At 47.3% G+C, this 24,205-nt stretch overlaps 1 long non-coding RNA gene and 1 pseudogene across 1 annotated transcript; one reads left to right on the forward strand and one right to left on the reverse strand.

The window, feature by feature from the left end:
* The first annotated feature begins 8,072 nt into the window (after positions 1 to 8,072).
* On the forward strand, positions 8,073 to 8,549 carry LOC123180867 (uncharacterized). The gene is made up of 3 exons (XR_006491339.1): positions 8,073 to 8,147; positions 8,251 to 8,379; positions 8,466 to 8,549. It is a non-coding gene; the product is annotated as an uncharacterized lncRNA (long non-coding RNA).
* A 7,619-nt stretch (positions 8,550 to 16,168) lies between these two features.
* The window catches only part of LOC123180874 (BTB/POZ and MATH domain-containing protein 2-like), a 9,846-nt pseudogene continuing 1,809 nt past the window's right edge, over positions 16,169 to 24,205 (reverse strand).

Here is a 24,205-nt window from a genome sequence, read left to right on the forward strand (position 1 = left end):
ATGTGGTCGGGACACAGGAACCACCGAGGTCGACGGAGCAGCCTGCAACGGGCTGGAGGACGGCGACGTTGACGAGTCAGCCGGTGACGAGGAGCCAGTCACGGTAGCCTCGGACTCGGTTGGCGAAGAAGGCCGACCCACCGGCGAAACCGGCAGAGCAGACGAAGTAGCTGGCGACTCCGGCATCACAGACCGGGCCGATGGCGAGCTCGGCATAGTGGGCCGTGGCGCGGGCCGATCCGCTGATGAAGGCGACGTGAGGACCCGAGCCGCGGGCGAAGACGGCGTGACGGGCCGAGCCGCAGGCGAAGACGGCGTGACGGGCCGAGCCGCGGGCGACTCGGCGGCCGCTGGCGAAACGGACCGAGCAGTGGAGATGCTCGGCGTGACGGGCTCGTCGGGTGACCATGCATGGGCACGCGAATCGATGCCATGCAACATAGGGCGATCGACGTGCCCACCAGAAGACGACGATGATGATGGTGAATCCTCCAGCAGCTCCAAACGAGCTCCACGTCCGGTTCCTGCACCATGGTTAGGTAACAGCAAAGGAGAGTATGCAACATCATCAAATTGGTCAGAAGCAACAGAGGATGAATGCAGGGATGGTGGTTCGACAGTGGACACAGGAAGGTTGGCAAAGGGAAAAACATGCTCATCAAACACGACGTCCCGAGATATATAGACACGATTAGTGGGAACATGAAGACATTTGTAACCTTTATGAAGAGAGCTATAGCCAAGAAAAACACACTTCTTAGAACGAAACTCAAGCTTGCGCTTGTTATATGGACGAAGATGTGGCCAGCAAGCACACCCAAATACCTTGAGAAAGGTATAATCAGGTTGTTCATTAAGGAGAACCTCAATGGGAGTCTTCATGTTTAAAACACGAGTAGGAGTACGGTTGATGAGAAAGCATGCAGTGGTGAAAGCATCACTCCAAAACCGAAACGGAACAGATGCATGGGCCAAAAGAGTAAGACCAGCTTCAACAATATGACGATGCTTACGTTCGACTGAACCATTCTGCTGATGTGTATGTGGACATGCTAAACGATGAGCTATCCCAAGTGACTGAAAGAAAGAGTTGAGGTTGCGATACTCGCCCCCCCAGTCTGACTGGACATGAACAATTTTGTGCTTGAGAAGACGTTCAACATGTTTTTGAAACTGAACAAAAATATCAAACACATCAGATTTGCGTTTAATAAGGTAAAGCCAGGTAAAGCGACTATAAGCATCAACGAAACTGATATAGTAATTATGACCACTGACAGAAGTCTGAGCAGGACCCCATACATCTGAAAACACAAGTTCTAAAGGATGTTTCACCTCACGACTGGACTCCGAAAAAGGAAGTTGATGACTCTTCCCCTGCTGACAAGCATCACACACTGCTACATCTTTATGACTAGACAAAGTAGGAAGCTCATGACGATGCAAAATATGACGGACAATAGGTGTGGCCGGGTGACCAAGACGAGCATTCCACTATGACGGAGAGACCCGAACTCCACTGAAAACACGAGCGACACCAGGATGCTCCAGACGGTAGAGGCCCTGGCACAACCGCCCACTAAGAAGAATGTCCCTCGTGCCCCGATCCTTAATAAAAAGATCAAAAGGGTGAAATTCACAAAGCACATTATTATCACGTGTGAGTTTAGGAACTGAAAGAAGATTACGGGTCACAGATGGAACTCGAAGAACATTGCGAAGCTGAAGACTCCTATTGGCATGTCTAGTGAGAAGAGATGCTTGACCAATATGAGAGATGTGCATACCTTCTCCATTGGCGGTGTGGATCTTGTCGGAGCCATGATAGGGTTCACGAGTGTGAAGCTTCCCCATCTCGCTGGTTAGATGCTCTGTCGCCCCAGAGTCCATGTACCAGTGTGGATCGATGGAGTAGGACTGAGTGTGTCCCTGTTGCTTCTGCGGCGCGGGACGATCAGCCATGGCGACCTGACGGGCATTGTTGCGTGTATCTTTGCCGTCATTGCCAAGACCAAGGAAGCTTCGCTGGAAGCGCTTATGACACTTGGAGGCCCAGTGCCCATCGCGGCCACAAAGCTGACACACACGTGGACCGCCAGCCCCCTGTAAGGTCGCAGTAGGTGGGGGGGCCGAGGCGGGCGACGGTGGCAGCCCCAAGGGAGACCGGGGTGATGAAGAAGAGCGGCCACCCTTGGTGGCGGCGTTGGCCGAGAGGGAGCCAGTGCCCCTGGTGCGGCGAGTCTCGACCCGTTGCTCAGTGAGAAGGAGCCGAGAGAAAACCTCGTGTGCCAGCATGGGTGTCGAGTTGCCCCGCTCGTTGATGATCTCGACTAAGGCATCATACTCCTCATCAAGACCATTGACAATAAACGAGTTGAACTCGGAGTCGGTGAGGGGCTGTCCAATGGAGGCCAATGTGTCGGCGAGGCCCTTGACCTTGTTGTAGAACTCAGTGGCAGTGGAGTCAAGCTTCTGACACTCTCCAAGCTGACGACGGAGTGCAGAGACACGAGCCTGGGACTGCGCTGCAAAGGTGCGCTCAAGGATGGTCCAGGCCTCATGAGATGTCTTCGCGAAGACAACAAGGCCGGCAACTGCCGGCGAGAGCGACCCCTGGATGGAGGAGAGGTTCGCCTGGTCCTGCCCCGTCCAGACGCGATGGGCCGGATTGTAGACCGGACCGTGCATGCTGTCTACCAGCGCGGGTGGGCAGGGAAGCGATCCGTCGACGTAGCCTAGCAGGTAGTGACTCCCCAAGAGCGGGAGAACCTGCGCACGCCAGAAGATGTAGTTGTCGGCGGAGAGCTTGATGGTGATGAGATGACCGAAGTGAAACGGCGGCGGCGAAGACAATCCCATCGAGGAGGCTGCCTGGGGTGCAAACACCATGGAGGCAGCCGGAGGCACCGAAGCCGATGCGGGAGGAGGCGGGACCGCAGCCAGGGCGGGCGCCGCAAAGCTCGCGGACGGTGCGGACGCCGCAAGGCCCGCGGCCGGGGCGGACGCCGCCAACCCCGCCAGCGGGGCAGTGTGATCCGCTTGCGGCAGGAGCGGCGGGACGACGCCTGCGGAGTCCGCAGCGGACGGCGGCGCCGCGGTGTGGACCACGAGGTCACGCCCAAGCGAGGGCGCCGGCGGCGTGGAGAAGACGGAGCCGATGCTCCTTGTCCCGATCGGAGCCGGAACAGAGACGACATCGAGCGGGAGGTTGAGCAGAGCCGCAAGAGAGGCCGGGAGGAAGCCCGCAGCAGTGGAACCGGTGGTGGCGGCGCTCGACATGGCGGCGGCGCGATCGGTGGCGCGGCGGCGGCGGTGAAGGCGGCGGCGGCTGCGGCGGCAGTGCGGGTATTAGGGTTTAGAAGCGGAAGCGATCGTAACCTAGCGTGATACCATGTAAGACAATAAGTTTTGGGGAACCAGCACAACCCTCTAGGGGTGGCTTATCTCATTATATATAATGGTTGTGTTACAATATGTACCATATACGTACATAGGTACAGAAGCTATACATAGTCTAACAAGGGGCACGGCGGCAAGGTAACGGCAGGCTGTTGACGGCCGTTTACACCCGCGGACGTGGAAAAAGACCCTACCGTTAAGGAACTTTGTGATAGGTTGCATAACCCTACCGCCAAGGAACCTGGCGGTAGGTCTGTGAAGTGGATAAGGGGTTGCGGTGGGGGTTGTGTTCCCCCACCCAACCATTCACCCCCATTCTCCTCGCCTCTCTCCCCCGAGCTCAACCCCTCTCTAGCCTCTCTTCCTGTGCATCCAGTAGACCATCCATGTCACTCTTGAACCTCGTCTTTCTTCTTCCTTTTGTAGGAATCATGAGTTCGGGATCGGGAACCATATGTGGGCCATCATACTCAGGCCATTGTGACTGATCGAGGAAATGTTGGAAACGAGGCGCCCATGTCAACCTTGTTTGTTCCAATGCGAACTCATGCAACCGCACGATGGTACCATCATATACGGGCAAGTTTCTCACCCTGACCACTGTCATCACATGCGAGCAAGGCCAATGGTACTTATGAGGCCTCTTGCACTGACACCACCGGTTTAGGTGCACCTCGTACGCAACACCACCGTACGACACACCGTCCCGTGTTGTGCCACCTAGCTCGTTGACTTGTGTAGATCATATATTTTTCATTGAATATAATGATTTGTTGATGCGAAGACTTGCACGCTTGAAACTTCAACCAGTCATCAACCTTGAAGGGATAGTCTTTCTTTTCACCTATTCATTTGGCGGTGATTCGGGAATGCCTTAGGAAATACTCGTTGATATTGAAGAAAGTATACTTCATTATTGCAGTCACAGACAATGAACGGACACCCTTGAGCACATCTTTGAAGCATTCCACCATGTTGCTTGTCATGTCGTCGTATCTCAAACCTCCTTCATCGTAAGTGCGTGAACACTTATGCTTCTCCTCAAGATGCCTTGTCAAGAATTCTCTCCCTCCTTTGTTCTTCTCCAACACCTTGAAGAGTTTATCATAGCGGCTTTTGAATGTATCAGTGTTGAATGCCACACAAACATGGGTAAGGTCTTTGCAAAACTCCTTGCTCTTGCATGGGAAGGCCTAGAATATCAATGTCGATTGCGTTGAGAATCCCATGACGCCGATTTGATATGAAGCATACCTCTCTCTTGCCAATCACCTTGGTCTGCACATGGCCCACGAACCACTCCCAGTCGTCGTCGTGCTCGGAAGGCACCAAGGTAAATGACACTGGCAACACGTTATCATTGGGCGAGTGCATTATAAGCGTAGGAACTCTTAGAAGGATCTTTTTCCTATTTAATATAATGCATACACTCAAAGGTGACTAATGCATTATCAGTGATCATCCTCCCTGAAATGAAAGCACTTTGTTCTGGAGAAATTATACCATCCATCAAAGGCCTTAACCGATTAAGTAAACCTTTCGATATCACCTTACAACATTACATAAGCTTATGGGCCCATAATCAGACATTCTGAGAGGGTTAGAACCCTTAGGAATCAGAACAATAGAAGTATAGTTCACACCTTTTGGCATAATACCAGCCCGAAAGAACTCCTTGACCGCAGCCAGAACATTGTCCTTCAAAACTCCCCAATTATGCTGGAAAAAATGGGCTGGGAAGCCATCCGGACCCCGGGGCTTTTAGAGGACCAATTTGAAAGAGGGCATCCGAAATTTCCTTGTCAAAAAATGGCGCACAAAGTTTAACATTATCCACAACAGAAACCCGTGGCTCAATTAAGTCCAAAATAGGAGATGCATCAAGAGTAGGATCAGCTGAGAAGATATTATGAAAGTAGTTGTTTGCTACCTTTCCCATTGCTGACAAAACTGTCCCAATGCTATATGTAAGCTCCTTATCTTATTTTCCTTGCCCTCCAAACAACCTTGTTCTCATTTTTTTTGTATTCTATCTCCTTCCTTAAGCCATGTAATTCTAGATCGCTGCAACCACATCATCTCCTCTCGGTACAACAACTCGTTCATCCTGTCCGTCGCTCTACGGATATCTTGCCTGTCCGCGTTCATGCCCATTAGGTCTTCTAGTTGAGTCCTAGACTTAGCCAGTTCTAGTGTAACGTTGCCAAACTTCATACTCCAAGATTTGAGGGTCGACATAGTTTTGCTAAAGGCGTTCTGCAGCTCGGCCATGTTGCCCACCGACCCAACAGAATCCCAAGATTCTTTAGTTACATCAGGTAGCCCCTTGTCTCTCTGCCACAAGAGCTCGTAACTTCGTGATTTTGCCTTTACCGGACCTGGGTCCGGAGCTCCCTTGACTACCACAGCCACATGATCTGAACAAGGTGAAGGAACATGCAAAACAGAACCAAAGGCAACATGTTGTGCCATGCATTAGTAGCCACTGCTCGATCAAGACGAAAACAAACATTACCATGTCCACTTCTTTGGTTATCGTATGTGAATGATGTACCAACAAAGCCATCAATCAACCCACAAGTCTCCAAAGTGTCTCAAAATGCTATCATTTGTGGTTCTCCCCTCGGTGTAGCTGACATGTGTTCAAAGCCCCAAAGAGCTTCGTTTTAGTCTCCTACTACAAGCCATGGAATGTCACTGATTCCTCTCAATTAAGGAGTTTTGTCCACATGAGGTGACAAATTTCAACATGCGGCTCACCATGTACACAGGTTACCCTCCACTGCTCGGCTCCGTCATGTAGTTGGATAGTTGCATCTATATACTACTCCTCTTTATCAATTATATTCACAATGCAAGACTCAAGTCAATACAAAGATAAACCTCCACTCATATCATTTGCTATCCACACCCGCAAACCCTTTTAAGTCCCAGTCGGCCATGGATTCTTCTCATCTTGGTTTCCTTTTGCCTGGTTTCACGCAAGAACAAAAGTGTGGGGGAATGCGACAGTACCATAGTCGTAAGTTCACAAACTGTCCGAGAATTCCTCCCTCCCCAACAGTTCCAACTAATTAAATTCATTGGGACCGGCGGTCCTCCATCCTGGAAGCCGCCTCGGTTGTCATACCAGTGTCTTCCACAAGCCCGTCATGTCCCTGCCTTCTTAACAATGGGTACCTTGCCCGGAGTAGAATTAGGGGGTGCAGATCCTTGTTCCCCTACCAAAACCCCATTCTCTAGGAGCAACACAATGTTAGAAACTTTCCCTGCAAGGTTTGGAAACGTCTGCCCTCGAACATTAATCATGCCATCATCTTTGATCAGCCTTTTATGGGCACTTTTGCCATCATCCCCCGCCGATAGGTCATTAACATCCTCCATGTCATCGCTCACAGTACCACCCCCCTTCCTCGACCACCAAGTGGTGTCGTTCTTCCTCCTCGGTCACCTCTACCACCAACTCCTCTCCCCCCTTGGCTAGGACCGCAAATTTTGTTAGCTAGCTAACTATGAAGGGAGTATTTGCTACGTCGTTGCTTCTCACTCACGTATGATGAGCTGCTAGAGAGAAACAAAAGACTGGACCATCTCTCTCGTGTCCAAAAACGACAAGGCCTCAACTCAAACAAAGAAAAAAAAGAAGAGAAAATGTCGTGAAGACACGGGAAACCCTACACGGATAGGTTGGCACAGGCGATGAAACCTATGACCCCGAACAAGCAATAGCACACACGAAGCTGTCGCCCCGCTTTGCCCGGCCCGCCCCCTCCCCTGAAACCTGTACAAATTGCGTCCTACATGTTGCACCATTCCCCAGAAAAGAAAGAGAATCCTAGCTACTAGCGCCAGACAAGTAGAAAGAAGATGGCCGGCGTGCTGCTCGTGGCGCTGCTGGCCGTGGCCTGTGCCGCCGCCGTCGTCGTCGGTCAGTCCTGTTCGACGGCCATGCACTTGCTCAGTCAGTTGGTTGCAAGCTGTGTGCTGAGCGCTGAGGTAGGCTCGCTGTTAAATTTGTATTGCAGGAGACACGGCGTCAGCGTGCGACGGAATAAGCTGCGGCATGGGCACCTGCAAGGTGCCCATCCTGCCCACCCCCGACGGCTACGAGTGCGACTGCAGCCCAGGGTGGTTGCGCCTCGACCTCCTCCAGCCAATCACGCCCTGCAACTTCCCTCTCTGTAAGCCAAGCAACCATATGCTATATGTAGTACAGTACAGTTTTTTGAGCGGACATGGAGTTTCTACACCCAGGAGCAAATGCTCCTGGTGTGAACAGTAACATTGAAAAAAATTAAAAAATTCTGAAATTTTTTTGTGGCATACTTTCATAAATGTTTGTTGCGGATGCAAAATTTCACCGCAAAATCACATTGGTAGAAGGCGTGGTAAAAAAAACAAAGTTGATGCTCTGAAAATGTTACTTACAAAAGCATTTTTGAGCTCTGAATTTTTTTGGCACGACTTCCACCAAAGTTATTTCGTGACAAATTTTGCATACACAGCAAACATTTGTGAAAGTATGTCACGAAAAAAAACAGATTTTTTTGAATTTTTTTTCTATTTTCTTGACTTTACTGTTCGAGCATTTGCTCCTGGGTGGAAAAAGGTACTTTCGCTTTTTCTGTTATGCATCTCGTGGGAAAACCCACGTCTCTGGCCTTTGTTTGCAGGTCCCTCGGCTCCTAGCTGCCACACGCCCAAGCCGAAGCCGGGGCTGCCGTTTGGAAAGAATTTCACAACTGACCGTAAACTCTCGGAATTCAAACCATGATTTACGTACTGCATGCATGCTCGACTGTTTTTCTTCTAGCAATGCTTTGACTGATCTCCCCCGTTTCTTCGTGCCAGCCTGCTTAGTCGTCGACTGTGGCCCGGAGGGCACGTGCGTCAAGCAAGACAGCTCCCCTTACTTCCACTGCCAGTGCAACCCGGGCACACCCAACGCGCGCAACGACCCTTCCTTCTTTTGCACCAACTGTAAGATCCCGCCAACTTTTCTTCTTCATCGTCATCTTCTTCTTGCTATTTTGCTTAGCCTGAGACCTTTTCCCTTGATCTTGTAGGTGCCGTCGGCGACAACGGATGCGCGGTTCCGCCGCCTCCATCGGCTCCGTCAACGGGCTCCCCGCCGCCTCCGTCAATGGCCCCAACTGGTAATGATCACAATTCATCTGCACCGGCCCCTGCCTCCATTACCAAAGGCAATGCAACCTCACTAGGTTCCATCCGATTCTCCATTATTCCGTCGAGATCAGATCACCATCGTATACACGCGCGTGCAGTGGCGGAGCCAGGATTGGAGTATAGGGGGGGCCCGAGTACGTATATTGATCGAATCTCGTTGGTAATTACTCATTGCTCCTACTAAAATTGTTGATTGTTGGGGGGGGCCAGGCCCCTGCTCGTCCCCCCTGGCTCCGCCCCTGCGCGCGTGCACACACAGCCTTACACCGAGTCTCCGGCCGGCATAAATAACGGAGGAAAATGGACTGCTCACAGCTAACTAACGGCGCTGCGTGCGTATTTTGCAGGCTCTGTCTCCTTGCGGAATCTCCCGCGGCTGCTGATGCTGGTGGCCTCGCTCGCCGCGCTTCACATTGTGTGATTATTACGTGGACAGCACGCTGTGATGCGGAAGTGCACTGATCAAGACTCCGTAGGACCGAGGGAGCAGCAAATTATACGTACGTGCGTGCACTATGTGTGGTGCATACTGTGCATGCGTATATAGTATGCTGCTGCGGCTGCTTCTGGTGCATTTACTTGATATATGCATGCATGTATTCCTACGCGTTGTTCACAAGGGAAGACCAGACCATTTCTATTAACAAATGTTTGAGGTGAATTTGTTTCATCTAAGAGCTCCAAGGTTATTATTTGAATGTTATGTTCCTATGGTGGAGAGCTAATAAAGGAGAGTTTACAGATTAGCTGGACATTTCTGGTGGATTGGATGGTTACAGTGTGGTGAGGACTTTTTTTTTTTTTTGAAACAAGGCAAAAGATTTGCCATTTTTATTAATTAAGAAGAAGGTTTAGACATAAGTCGTAAAGCGGCAAAAAGTAAAGTTCGACTCTAGCGACATAAGAAGAATCAAATGCTTGCCTCCAGCAAGCTCCCAGAGGCGGGCTTCCTCCTCGATTTTGCTGACGACAATCGTTGTCGGAGTAGCCATGTTGCGAAAAACGCTTGCATTTCGTTCCTTCCAGATTTCCTAGGAGACGAGCATCATAACCGAAGCAAGGGCCTTCTTGTGTTGGTCTCCCGCGCCCACCGCCTTGATCCACCAAGTTCAAACCGAATCCTCATTCTGCCAAGACATTGGCGTGTAGTCGTGAATGCCAAGCTAGGCGGTGATCTCGTTCCAAACTCGAACAGAGAACCAACACTTAAATAACAGGTGAGCCGACTGTTGCACTTGTTTGCAGAGACGGAAAAGGGGACAATTAGGTCAACCACTTCGCGTCAGTCGATCAGCCGCCCAAACTCGGTTCTGAGGAATTAACCAGGCGTAAAATTTGCACTTCTGAGAGGGGCCCACATCTTCCAAATCATGGCAGTGTTGGGGCTGTAGGTGAGGCCCGCAAATTGCGCCAAGTACACCGTCACATGAACTACTCCCCACTGGTAGTGGATTTCCATGAAATAGTATCCTTCCTATCATGTCTGAGATTTACACTTGCAATCATCTCCTAGAGTTTAGCAAACTGTTGGATATGTGTCAAGGTGAGTCCTGGGTGTTAATCAATCTGGTGAATCCAAGTATTGTCCAGTGACTTGCTAACCACACACGCCTTCCTTTCTGATATCTCAAAAATCTTAGGTGTGATGTCTCTGGGCCAAATACCATTCAACCAAGAGGATTCCTAGAATTTCACCGTCTTACCATCGCTGATGCACACCCTTGTGGCCGCCACAAAAAGATCCTTATCACCCTCAGAACAGGATGTCCCCATCCCAGCGCACGTTTTTGACGGGTCAGCCCACTCGAACCAAAGCGAACAACGACGTAGAGTAGAAGCAAACTTTTTAAGGTCTAACATACGCAACCCCCTCCCCCCCACCATAGATCTTGGGCTTGCAGACAAGGTTCCAGTTAACTTTACATTTGCCTCCCGTCACCGAATCACATCCTCTGCCTTACATTTGTCTCAGACTTTCAATCTTTTTCGTAACTTCAACCAAGAGGTCAAGAGGTGTGATTTGGTATATTGCAATGGCCATGATGACCACTTTGACCAAGACAATGCGCCCTGGCTTTGCCACATGCATGGCCGACCAGGGGGAGTTTGGCAGCCACCTTATCCTGCAAAAACAGAAAGTGAATGCGCTTGAGTCTCTTAATTGACAATAGAAGGCTAAGTTATTGCATTCGGAATGAGATCTTGACCGTGGGGAAGGCCTAGAGAATGTAGTCAAGGTTGATGGTGGCACATCGAATGGGTGCCACAAGGCTTTTGTTGCAGTTGGTGACTAAATCAGTAACATCACCAACGGAGCTGAGAGTGGATGCCAGGAAATGGATATCCTCCTTGATTGGTGCAAAAAAAAAATGACCGCATCATCTGCATACAGAGATGCCTGAATGGGGTGGCCTCGAGTGTAGCTTGCCCTGTTTTGTAGCCTTGGCGAGGATGTGGTGGAGCGATTCAATGGCAAGCACAAAAGGTAGGGGGAAAGCGGATTCTCCTATCGAAGACCACAACCATACTTGATTGGGTCGCTTGCAACACCATTGAGGAGAAATCTATATGAGGCCGTGGAAAGGAGAATGGAAATCTAATCTCTGAATCGGCTTGGAAAGTGATGATGTCTCAGTAGGTCCGTCAAGTAGTCCCATCTGCCCGAGTCAAAAGCTTTTTTAATATCTAACTTGAAGGGCAAGGTTGAAGATTTGTTTCGATGAAGACGATATGCCAAGTTGCAAGCATACATAAAATTATCATGAATGCTTCTTTTCTTGATAAATGCACTTTGCGTGTTGGAGACGAGCGCTAACATGTGGGGGCAAGATGAGTTGCCATCATCATCATGATGATCTTAGCAACCGCATGGATGAGATTAATGGGCCGAAAGTCTGAGATGTCGCCCGCCCCATATTTTTTGGATGAACGCAATGTTGGCCGAGTTTAGCCGGTGAAGGCTGGAAACATGGTGTCACGCCCCGAGACCAGGCCTAAGTGAGACAGCCGCCACACGTCTATAGACCAAAAGGCCTATAGTCACATAAGGCATGATTAAGCAGGCATAAACCATCAGTTGATTACAAAAACTCATATATTGACTATACAAATTCATTTCCGTTTACAAATGTCCAAAATTCATTAAATTCTCTAATCGTTTTCCACCCACTGGTCCAGCCTGTTCTTGAATGACCTCTTCCGGGTATACTTAAGTTACATCGTCTACATCTAAAAAATAGAGGAAGCAAGGCAAATACGACAAATCATACTTAGCAAGCAGATACTTCACTATTCAACAAGGAGAATAGTATGACGATGCAGATCGATAGATGAACTGAACAATGTAATAATTATTTGAACATGTTTCAAAGGGAATGAGCAAAATGAATGACATAGTCAGATTTAGTGGAAACATACAAGGAAAATATTGGCATCACATATGACCGCAAGCTTCCCAACCCCGAAGTCACATGGGGGAAATTTCATACTTTTATGATCTTAAGAGGGGTACTCCGATATCGACAGACTCAACTAGAACCATAAAGGTTCTAGAAGAGCAGAGCTCTTTAATCCCCCAAGAATCGACCACGGGACTTACTAGTGTCGATCGCTCCTACGGATCCGTCATCGACACGCTTACGAACAAGTGTCGTTCCCAACGGAGAACCCAGACAGTCCCGTACCTGAACTGTGACCAGTACAATACGTTTGCCGTCGTGACACTAATATAAATGGATAGGATGTGTGGTTGAATCGACAATAATATCACCGAATATTAGACAAGACAACACGCTCATGCCTTTACATGAGTTCCCCTCAACCTTTACATGAGTTCCCCTCAAACACACTGATTTCATCAACGAATGGATACAAGGACAACATGTCCCCCTCAGATGCAATAGAAGCCGGGAGTTGCATAATCTAATGGTCAAAGGAATATGTATTTGACATGAAGAAAGCAATAGCAATAAAACTGAACGATCAATATGCTAAGCTAACGGATGGGTCTTGTCCATCACATCATTCTCCTAATGATGTGATCCCGTTTATCAAATGACAACACATGTCTATGGTTAGGAAACTTAACCATCTTTGATTAACGAGCTAGTCTAGTAGAAGCTTACTAGGGACACGGTGTTTTGTCTACGTATCCACACATGTATCAAGTTTTCGGTTAATACAATTCTAGCATGAATAATAAACATTTATCATGATATAAGGAAATATAAAATAACAACTTCATTATTGCCTCTAGGGCATATTTCTTTCAGTTCGTAACCATCATCTCCAGCATTTGACATTGATAACTGCCTCCCTCCACTACTCTGCCCAAGATCGTAGCCACCCTCGCCTTCATGTGCATTGACCTCCTTCACGACAGGAAGCACTAAGGCAACAGGATTGCATCCTCTGCATTCACAACCTTGTAACCACCTTACCCACTTGGAGTCTCGCTCTATTGGCCTCAAATAAAAGTAAATTATTGAACTTGACCGTGTCCATAATGCATGAACTCCGACGGTGTGTGTTTCAGTATCTAAACTTGATGTAATCCATTCTTTTAACTGAATGACAGACCATGTTTGAGGTACACTCATTGGCACCTCTATGTGAGTAAATTTACTCATATCAGCTCCCATCTCAGTTGTTTGGACAATGCCAGGACCGTAGTAAAATATGAACTTCACCACATCGGACATCTCTGCTCACCTATTTTTTTTTTCAACGACAGACAAGTATTATGAAACAACTTAAAATATCCCCAGTACTAAATATTTGACATGTATATATATTACGGAATATTAACAGAGCAACTAAAAATATTCACATACCTACAAATATAGCACGAAAATTTGCCGAGCAACTACACATATTGAAATATTTAAATATTTGACATCTACATATATTATGGATATTACCGGAGCAACTCCAAATACTGACACCTAAATTTTTGACATCCACATATAGTACGGAATATTACCGGAGCAACATCAAATTTTCACACAACTAAATAGTTGACATCTAAATATATTTACGGATACTACCGGAGCAAATAACAACAATCACACACCTAATTTATTTCACATCAAAACATATTATCAAACACTACCAGAGCAACTACGAAAAATAAAATGAGTGTTGAAATATACCCTTGAAGCATGTGAGCGAACGACGAACGGTGGCCTTCAATCACCGGAACCGGAGCCGGAAACTCCACCAAACTGCCGGAACTTCACCTCCACCACCACCACCACACTGCCCCCACTTCACCACCACTACCTCTACCTCCACTGCCGCCACAACCTCCACCAATGTGCTAAAAAATGCTCCAACAAAATGCTCACCGCAACCACCACGAGCTACTCCATCATTAGATCGAGGTCAACCCGGCAATCCGACCATGGGTTCGTGCGCCCATGGGCACCCGACCCGAATGGGTAGGGTATGGATTGTCGACCTCGCCCATGAGTCTTACCCATGGGTAACCCGATTAGTCACGGGTAGGGTATGGGTTTAAGTTTGTGCCCGTGGGTTACCCGATGGGTCACCCGATTAATATAAATAATTAATAAACTATTTGTTTCCTGTTATATTTTTCTTTTTAATCTAAATACACTGCAGCAGTCACACAAACAGAGCAAGGCACAATCATTACGACCACAGCCATCATCGGGCCTATTCTGTATGTTATTCACACGTTTGGTATGGCCCATTTTCACCTTCAGCAAGTGGCCCATGCACAGAGCGCTGCACATATACATTCAGCCCATATAAGATGAAGCCTGTGTAGCGTGCACATGTCCAGCAAATAAAGGAGAGGCTGAACCTTTAGTCCCACCTCGCCTGTTCGAGAGCATGGGTGAGGGAGCTCCGTCTATAAAATGGAGACCGCTGGTTTCATGTCGCTAGGAGTGAACGATGCATGCACAATACAACGTCTATGTCTTCTTTAAAAGAAAAAATTAATTTTGTCAGACCCAATGGGTGCCAGATGCGGTCGGGTCGCCTGATGGGTTCGGGCGTGGGTCTAAGTTCAGACCACGGGTAGGGACGTAGGGTCGTGCGTGGGTATAGGTTGGACCCGACAGAGGGATCAGGCATGGGTCTGGTAGAGGTTGAGATCGAGATCTTCCTTGGCTCCCCAACTACGTACAACCCATTCACGATGTTAAATCTGCAAAAAACCGGCCCATTTTGGTATACAAATTGGAGGCTGGAGGCATTTCTTGCAAGAAAGAGGAGAAAGAAAGAACAGAGAGAAGGAACTGTTGCGTGTCGAGAGAGGAGAAGGAGCCAGCCGTGGTGGGCGCCTCGTAACAGACCGCGCCAACAGCTCCCCTCGCTACATGGCCTGGCGAATAGGCGGGTGGCACGTGGCAGATGGATCAGCTGTTGGCTGACTAGGCCCAGTCGGCCTGCTATGGGCTGACTAGGCCCAGTCGGCCAGTAGCGGGCCGACTGCGTATTATTTTTAAAAATGTTGTATTCTGTGTAATATTTATGAAAATTAAACAAAAAGTGAATTATTTTTAAAAAAAGTAGCCAGATAAACAACTTGGGCTGCACGATCTATTGTTTTTTAAGTTCAAAAGAAAAAAGAAGTGTTCATGCTCAGATTCAGTCCAATAGCATGCATTCCAGTATGTCTGAACAATATGCTTGCAGTAATAACACAAGAACTCTGTGCTTGGAATCACAATCAACCAAAGGCGAGCCAATAGTTCATTAACCAAGCAAGATTATTTCAGCCCATCCAAATTTTGGCCAAGTCACACTGAACATGGAAATAAAAGGAGAAACAAAAACAGAAGAGGGATATCTTCGCTTCTTCAGTCGGAAGCCAGGACAAACAGTTACTCTACATGGAATTATATAGAGTGCACTTGTTATCTTCTACAACGAGGGGCAGTCCAAAAGAAACAGCATAGACAAAGGCTGAAACCTTTTAACTAGGGAAGAACTCCCAGGAAAAATGAAATAGGGAAGCAGAACTAGAGGAGTGCAATCTCTATATATGAGATCAGGCAAAGTAAAACTCCACATAGAGTAAGCCCTTGCAGAACATAACAAAACTGAACCAAGCAGAAATCCCTCTTTTGACATTCATGCATTTCAGCATAAAGAAAACATAGGGGTCACCCAATCAATCTCATTCTACTTGCAATATGGATGTAAATAGATAGTTCTCTTTCGAACAAAGTGGCCACATGCACGGCGTTCAATTTCATTTAAGCCCTAGAAGAGAAATTAGAGTTCGATACAGACCGCACAGAACATGAAACTGCAGAGTCAACAACAAACATAGATAGCAGGTTTTTCTTTTTCTTCTACTAAGGCACACATCCAACCATATATACTCCCTCCGTTCCTAAATATAAGTCTTTTTAGGCATTTTAAATGGACTACGACATACGGATGTATGTAGACATATTTTAGAGTGTAGATTCACTCATTTTACTTCGTATGTAGTCACTTGTTGAAATCTCTAGAAAGACTTATATTTGGAAACGGAGGGAGTAGAAAACTAATCTGAGACGTGCATAGATAATTAATTTAGATGTGGTCATCATGCGTGACACTACTAAAGTGCCATGACAATATCCTTGGCAGCTTTCATGTTAGGCGGCAGGAGCCTAGCAATCAACTCCTTTAGGGCAGATGGGCAACTGCTTTTGAGATGCTTGTAGCCATCACTTGTCATCACCGCCTCCAAATTGGAAGGAGAAGCAAGGAACTGTAGACAGGCTTCCTTGAGTCCATTGCAGCAATGCTGCTCAGCTAACGCCAAACTGGTCGCCGCCATGTCGGCATCAATGTGGCTGCATAACTTGTGCTTGCATATCAGTTTCAGCCTCTCGATATTGTACCTGTCTGCTGCCACGAGTAGGTGGCTAGCCATCATCACATCTAGATGTGCTTCACCTTGGTTGCTAGCCATTTGAAGATCAGGCAGTGAGTCGGTGTATATGAAATGGAGCAAACACTTGAACACATTAGCTTCCATGTCATGGATTTCAATTGGACCGCCGGCTTTCTCCTTCATGGCTCCAAGGAGCTCCGCCCTGAAAACAGGTGACCTCGCGGCGAGAATGAGCCTATGGGCCGAGAACATCCGTCCGGCGACATGAAAGGTCACGTCCACTCCATCCATGCTCTCTAGCAGGTCAGCGAAATGCAGGTGCAGGTTGCTTGGAGGAACCACAACAAAACGGTCATCCATGGTCTCTTCATTGAGAGTAATGATGCGGAGCATCCCACGTTCATCCCCATGTACACTCCGACTACTCTCCAAGCCCTAAGAGAACATAAGACGAGACCTCATCTATACACCATTGGACACAAGGTGAACTCGCTCCTCTTCGAACCATCACTTTCCATACGTGAGACATGGCTACTACTTCAAACATCTGTGCTATGCATGACCAGGAACCAAGAGGAAGACCATGGACAAGAAGGCGAGGACACCAAGCGGGAGGAACGAGAAGAAGAGCTACAGAAGAAGCTCCAGCCATCGGACGACCGGTCGGGACCGGACGTCCAACACCTGAAGACCCACCGGACGACCGGCCCTAACCGGACGACCGACAATCCCGCACCCGAGCCAAACGAGCGGACGTCCGACAAGTCCCGGACGTTCGACACACTCTAGCGACCGGACGTCCGACCGTCTCCGGAAATCCGACGCCATGTCAACCGAGCCAAAACGCCGAACGTCCGACAAGTACCGGACGACCGGACCCTCGTGAGCCACCGGACGTCCGGTACCCGTCGGACGTCCGATGCATGTCTGTGCACAGTGTATCGGGCCAAGCCCATGTATCCCTTCGCCCTCACTTATCCCTTCGTGGCCCTAGACTATATATACTCCTCCACCTCCACCATTTGAGGGTTAGTGTTGGTTTAGCTCATACTTAGAGATAGAGTTTCGCTCATCCACATCGGATCTACTCCTCGTGAGAGACCGCGGCCTCTTCGGAGAAGATCCCCTTGGATTCAAGACCTCCTTTTGGAGAAGAACATCAAGACCTCCTCACGGAGAAGACCGGCTACCTTTGTATCGTCCGTTGTTGACTTTCGATCTTGTATCTCACCTTTGTGTTCATCGATCTAGCGCATGTGTGATCTATTCTTGTTGGTTGAGTGATTCTCTCGTGTTTTCTCTTGTGTTTTCCCTCGTTTTCCCCTCGTGTTCTTCGCGTTCTTGGACGGGATCCGCCCCTTTCATGAAAGATCGGCCCCTAGGGTTCCTACCCTACATCATCTTGGTATCATGAGCCACGTTGATCACGATTTCAGAGCCTCCCCCACCATTTTCTAGCCTTCTTTTGCTTGATTTCGTCCTAAATTTGAAAATTTCCACCAAAAATAGCCCCAATTTTTTTTTTGTGATTTGTTGGTTTGATGATGTTTTGTTGATTTTGATCCATGGATTTGCTTGGTTTCAAGTGGATCTAGCATCTCCCCAAGGTTCCCCATCTTTCATTCACGAAATCTCATCAATTTTGACCCCAAAATCCCCAAATTCCGCCCAAAATCGCGCCCCAAATCTCGGATCTGGAGTTGACCCCGATACACCGGACGACCGTCACCTTACCGGACGTCCGGAGCCGCAGGAACCACCGGACGTCCGACCTTACCGGATGACCGGAACCCCCTAACCCGAGTAGAATCAGCGGATTTCTGACCCATCCGGACGTCCGGCGACCGGACGACCATTTTTTCCGGACATCCGCTACCTGTAGATATCAACTTCGGCTGATTTTTGTTTCGGCCATAACTAATTCATCTGGAGTCCGATTTTCGCGTTCTTTAGCTCGTTGGAAAGATCTTGACATCCCCCTTCCCACAAAAATACTACCATCACCATTTGACTCCATCAAATTTTGACAATTTTGGCATCTTTGCCTAGGGCTTCCACCACATCATCCGCTACACTGGCACCGACTTCCGCAACCTAACCCATATTGATCCCCAACGCATATGTGGTTTCTTGAGGAGTGATTTGAGTCTCCTAAGGTGTCTAGGCTACTTAGGGACGGTTACTTCTTCATCAACCACCACCACCACTTCCGCATAGGCTTGACCACTATACACTTCCGCCCCCCCCCCCCAACTTAACCCAATTTTGTTTGTGTTGTGAGTTGTGTCTCCTAAGGTGTTTCGGCTACTTAGGGACCGTGCTTTCAACTCCGACACCGTGTATAGTCCACCACCTTCCCTCCACTTCCGCATTGCGTACTTCACAACCCATCATTGCATTTCCACAATTCCTTTGAGCTTCCGCAACCACCACCGCGTTCCGCTACCACCATTTGACTTTTGTCCTTGTGATTTTGAGTTGTGGTTTTTCCATTTCCTAAGGTGTTTCGGCTACTTAGGGACGAGTCTCCATCATCTTGGTATCTCCATCAAGATCACCGCAACTCATCATCGACACGGACGGTAACCTCCATATCATCTTGGTATCGTGGTATCCCTCCATTGTATATTCCCTTGCCATTGCATTGATAACCCCTAGTCCATTTTGCGTTACTTGCCTATCGAGACTAGCCATTTGAGTATTGTCGGCAACGTTACTTGTGCACATTAGTGATCTACACCATACATTGCATACATACCATATCATATTGGTATCATATCATCTCGTGTGCCTCATGTTTGTTCCCGCATATACACAATTACTATCTTAGTTTGTGCATTTCACAAAGTGGATATATATATATATATATATATATATATATATATATATATATATATAAATAATAAGCTTTTAAGCAAAAGAGAAAGAGCAAAGAAGCTTGTAAGCAATAGCCATAGCATCCACCACATTGCATAAGATTGTCATATCCGATCATCTTGGATCAAACACCGGGAACCATACATACATAGCATACTTGGGATAGAAGTTGTTACATTTTGCATCTTATAGGTTGTGCACAAGTGTCGTATCCGCCTAGTGAGCAATCGTGCTAGCGTCTCTCTTGAGTTGTGCAACACGAGCGTTTTCCGTGGATTCCACATTTTGTGCTCATCCTTGGTTGCACGACCCCATTTATCTATCCGTGTGTGTGTTTCCGTGTGCCACATATTGCTATTGGTCTACTTGTTACACTTGCGAATTTGTGAATCTCTTTCAACATTATTGACTCTTGCTAACATTTTACATTAAATTTTTGTGCCACTATCCTCACCGAGCTCCACCATAAGCCTTACTTGTGTAGGTGTGAGAAACCGACAAGAATTGGTACCAATTGTGCTATTTCCTTGTCCATATTGGGGTGATCATTGATCCACTTTCAACTTCGGTCAAGGTACATTTGATATTCGTTCTTCTCTTTCTCCACTCATATTGGCTCGAATCTTGTGATGGATAGGCAAGGCATTTCATCTCCGGTCTTCCACAACAACGACAGCGTGAACAACTACATCACCAAAGCGTCAATCTTCGATCTACAACGACAAATGCAAGGCGCACAATCAAGACTACGAGAGCGCATCGAGAACCTCTCCATCGACATTCGTCACTCCGAAGCGAGGAAAAGGGACTACATCGACAACAAGCTTTCCGCATAAAAGGAGGAGCAAGATGCAAGGATGGAGGATATTCGAGCCTTGATCAAGTCTATTTCCCCTTCGTCATCTTCAAGGCGGCGGCAAGCACATCGATCCTCTTCGGAGCGCCCAAGCGACACAAGCGCAAGACGTCCACGTCCACATCTCCATGGCGACCACCATCACGTTCGTGATCCACCTCGTCACGAAGGGCAAGTCACCTCCAAGCAACATGTGCACGACGACGACGAACGACATCTACTACAAGCTCAAGTGCGACAACGCCACCATCAACATGAAGATGCTCGAGATGCGCCTTCCTACAAGTCACAACAAGCCCTACTTCACGCCAAGTCCAAACTTCATGAGCACAAGAAAAGACCGCGAGACGAGCACCACCAAGACGGAGCTACGGCTACATCAACCACTTCGGCATCTTCGCCAAGTGCTATCAAGGCATCTTCGCCTTTGGACGTACGACATCTTCTCCTACTTCCCGTGAGTTCGCCTACATCGACATCTTCAACTACAAGGCGACCAACTACGCGTGAGGGAGACACTTACATCTTCGGAAGCCCCTCAAGGAAGATGGCCGAGCATGGGAATTTCCCTTCGGTCATGGAGACGAGCTACGAGGTGCCACATCATTTGGGCCTCCAAAAACAAGACGGCGACAAGAAGGTCGAGCAAGGGCCATCCTCTTCGACCACGGCGACGAGCACGAACCTCTTCAACAACATGAAGACGACGCCAATATTGGACTCATACTCCGAGTCAAGCTACGAGACCGCTCATGAGACCTTATCTTTGGTCTTCGAGGAGAGTGATGATGTGCCATCTTTGGCCTTCATCCACGGCTACGACCACGACATGATTGAGCATGGAGACATTTGCACCGACATCTCTCCGACAACGACATGTGACGAGATGCCCCAATTGCCATGTGAGGAGAGCCACCACCACATGAGTGACATGAGTGACTCCACCACACGTGACATTGAGAGCATTTCCTATGAGAGGATGAGTGTGACACCACTAGCCCCACACTTGAGAGCATGCCACACATCCTATGTGAGGTTGAGAGCCATTTGAGTGACTCCACTAACCATATGAGTGAGAGCATCCGAGAGGGAGTGAGTGAGCCACAAGACTTAGTGAGCGAGGTAGTTGACACGGAATGTGAGGCCACTTTGATTTCTAACTACTTAACCTCTACTCCTAGTGTGTTTTCTTCTTTGGTGCTAGGTCTCCTACATGACGACGCGCCTATCCTCGACAAGTCCATACCTCCAATGGAGATGACGATGGCCATGGTGGACAATGATGCACCCCCCACATGGTTCCATCAAGATGAAGATGACCACGACTCGGTCTTTGACACCTCACCTACAACACATGAGCGATGCTCCAAAGGTAACATAGGTGATGTTGCTTCTCTTGTCCCACTAGTGGACTATTTCACGAATGATTGCTTGCATGCTGTTGACACACCTATACCCATGCTTCATGCTAGTGCAGCTTCTTCATGTCATGACTCATCTATTTATGATAAATATGATGATGAGCATGTTGATTTGCCTAGTTGTGATGCTATGCTCCATAGGATATCATGTGAAAATTCTATTGGTCACATCATGTTTGCCAATCCTTTGAACTTGTCATATGCTATGAGTGAGATATCCCATATTGCATCATTTCAATCTCAACATAGTGACTATGCATGCCCCATTCACATAAATCTCATTTGCACTTACATCATAGATGACGAGATGATGGTCATTGGCTTTTGTTTTTCTTGTGATGATATTGCCATGCTTCCTTTACATGATTTGCGCAATTCATCTACTATGCCATGCCATGATCACAATGTTCCACATATGCTTTGTTTTGGATGTTGTCAATATTCTTCGTGTGATGTTTTCACTAATGATCATGCGGAGACCCCCATAGTTTCCTCATGCGTATTAGGAGATTTTGACGCATTCCATACATTGCATGATTCCTATATTTGCTTGCACCATATGCATTCCATGAACAACAACGCTCTACATATTTCTTGTGATGCATTACACAATTTGAGTCTCCATTATGCTATACATAACAACAAACCTCTCATGATGGATGACATGTTTCTATATTATGCATCTCATTTATTTGAGCATTGGATATTTTGTGCTAACCAACACAAGTACGTGCGCATCATGATAGATGATGTGTACATCTACAACGCACACACAATTTTTCTTTTGTCCTTGTTTTATGTAGGTACTCACGTATACTCGTCAACCTCTCAATTCCAAGAGTTGACGAAACGAGCTCTTGAGAGCAAAGACGACTTGGGATCCCATGAAGTATCCTTCCCACCGTTCTCTTCGCGCAACGCCTACGCGCATCTCTCTCACTTGGCTCTCACACGGTTATGTGTTATATACCGCTTGTCGCTTCATGCTCATTTTCCCGTGTTCACTTTGCATGCTATGCTTACTTCTATATCTTTGCCATGCAATTTTGACCCTTGCTTGCATCTACCCATGATTCACCATTATTCTACTCCTATGTGTATTTGCATGCTTGGTAGAGATCCTTGTTGCTATTGTCATGTTTATCATGTGCCTCATGCTATTGATGCTATTTTTTTCATATCTTGCTTTCATGCTTGTGATATGTCTTGTGCATTATTCATGACCACTATTTGCACACATGACATACTTGACATGATTCCTTCTAGTACGTTGCATCTTCGCACTACTAGATTGCTTATCTTGATTCACATGATTGCTTGCTTTGTCGCATCACCCATGTTCCATTCTTACTTGCTTTCTTGAGTTGATGACGTATATGTTCATGCCTCTCACATGATATATTTTGTTTATTGTCGCTTGCCTCCAATTGTTGCACCTATGCTTATTGATCGTGGAGACTTGGACACCTTACTTGTGATGCATGCTTGCTTGATTACGCCTATTGTATTTGGTTGTTCTCGCGTCATATGCCTCCATACTATGAAATGCTCCCTTATCCTTTCTTATGATGAGCATGATGCATACACTTGTTGGGTATTTTACCGCATGAATGATAGGTTTTCCGCTAACCTCATTTGTTTTTCCGAGTGTTTGTCATGTTCTTTCATGTTGAAGGATTCACAAGGCGATACCGTCATGACACAATTTGGTCATGTGAAGGCATACACGATGTGCAACACCAACATTTGCGAGAATCTCCTAAAGGTGAACTCCTTCCCTTTGAGCCATCCTCAAATATGCATATTGGATGGGTCACTTTTTCATTGTTGTTTCCTTCTTCTTGTCTACATGTTACATCTATTGGATGGAGGACCGACATTGGAGATGAAACCCATGGACCTTCAAGTTGAGGAGCGCTCGGATTTATTGGATGCACCTTCAAACCTCCACTCATGCCACGACCATCGAGCATTGGTATACCAACACCTCCATATTTGTTGATTGTGTTCACACATGTCATGCTCGATGGACATATCATACACATGACAAATTTGCATCTTATGCATTGATTGACACACATCATGATTGCCTTGTTGCATCTTGTATTCCCATGTCATCCATGATATATGAGCTTGTGCATTTCATTAGCAAATTTGTTGTGATATACCTTGGTGGCATATTCATACTTCATGATCTTATTGCCTACCATCAATTGCATGATCACATCACATTGAGCATTCATTACCATATTCATGCTATTGATAAACCGTCTCACTATGACATCATTTTGCACCGTGGTTGCATTGATCACATCCACAATACATTTGTGTGCACAATGAATGATTTTGCTCCCATGAATGCTTTACATGTCATTTTACATCATTTGGATAAGCATATCATGCATCTTCATGAACAATTCCATTGGACGAACTCATGTTTATTTGATGGACACCTTGTGTGCGTTAACCATTGTATTTCCGAGTGTCATTCGTGTTTACTCTTATTGCATGTATACCACTCCGGCGACACCTTGGAGTACTTGGATTGCGCAATGTCTTCAACTCCGTCCAACTACAAGTCCGTCCACGACTACCGTTTCCATG

Source organism: Triticum aestivum, chromosome 1A (assembly GCF_018294505.1).
Source record: "Triticum aestivum cultivar Chinese Spring chromosome 1A, IWGSC CS RefSeq v2.1, whole genome shotgun sequence".
In the NCBI taxonomy this organism is placed as follows: domain Eukaryota; kingdom Viridiplantae; phylum Streptophyta; class Magnoliopsida; order Poales; family Poaceae; genus Triticum; species Triticum aestivum.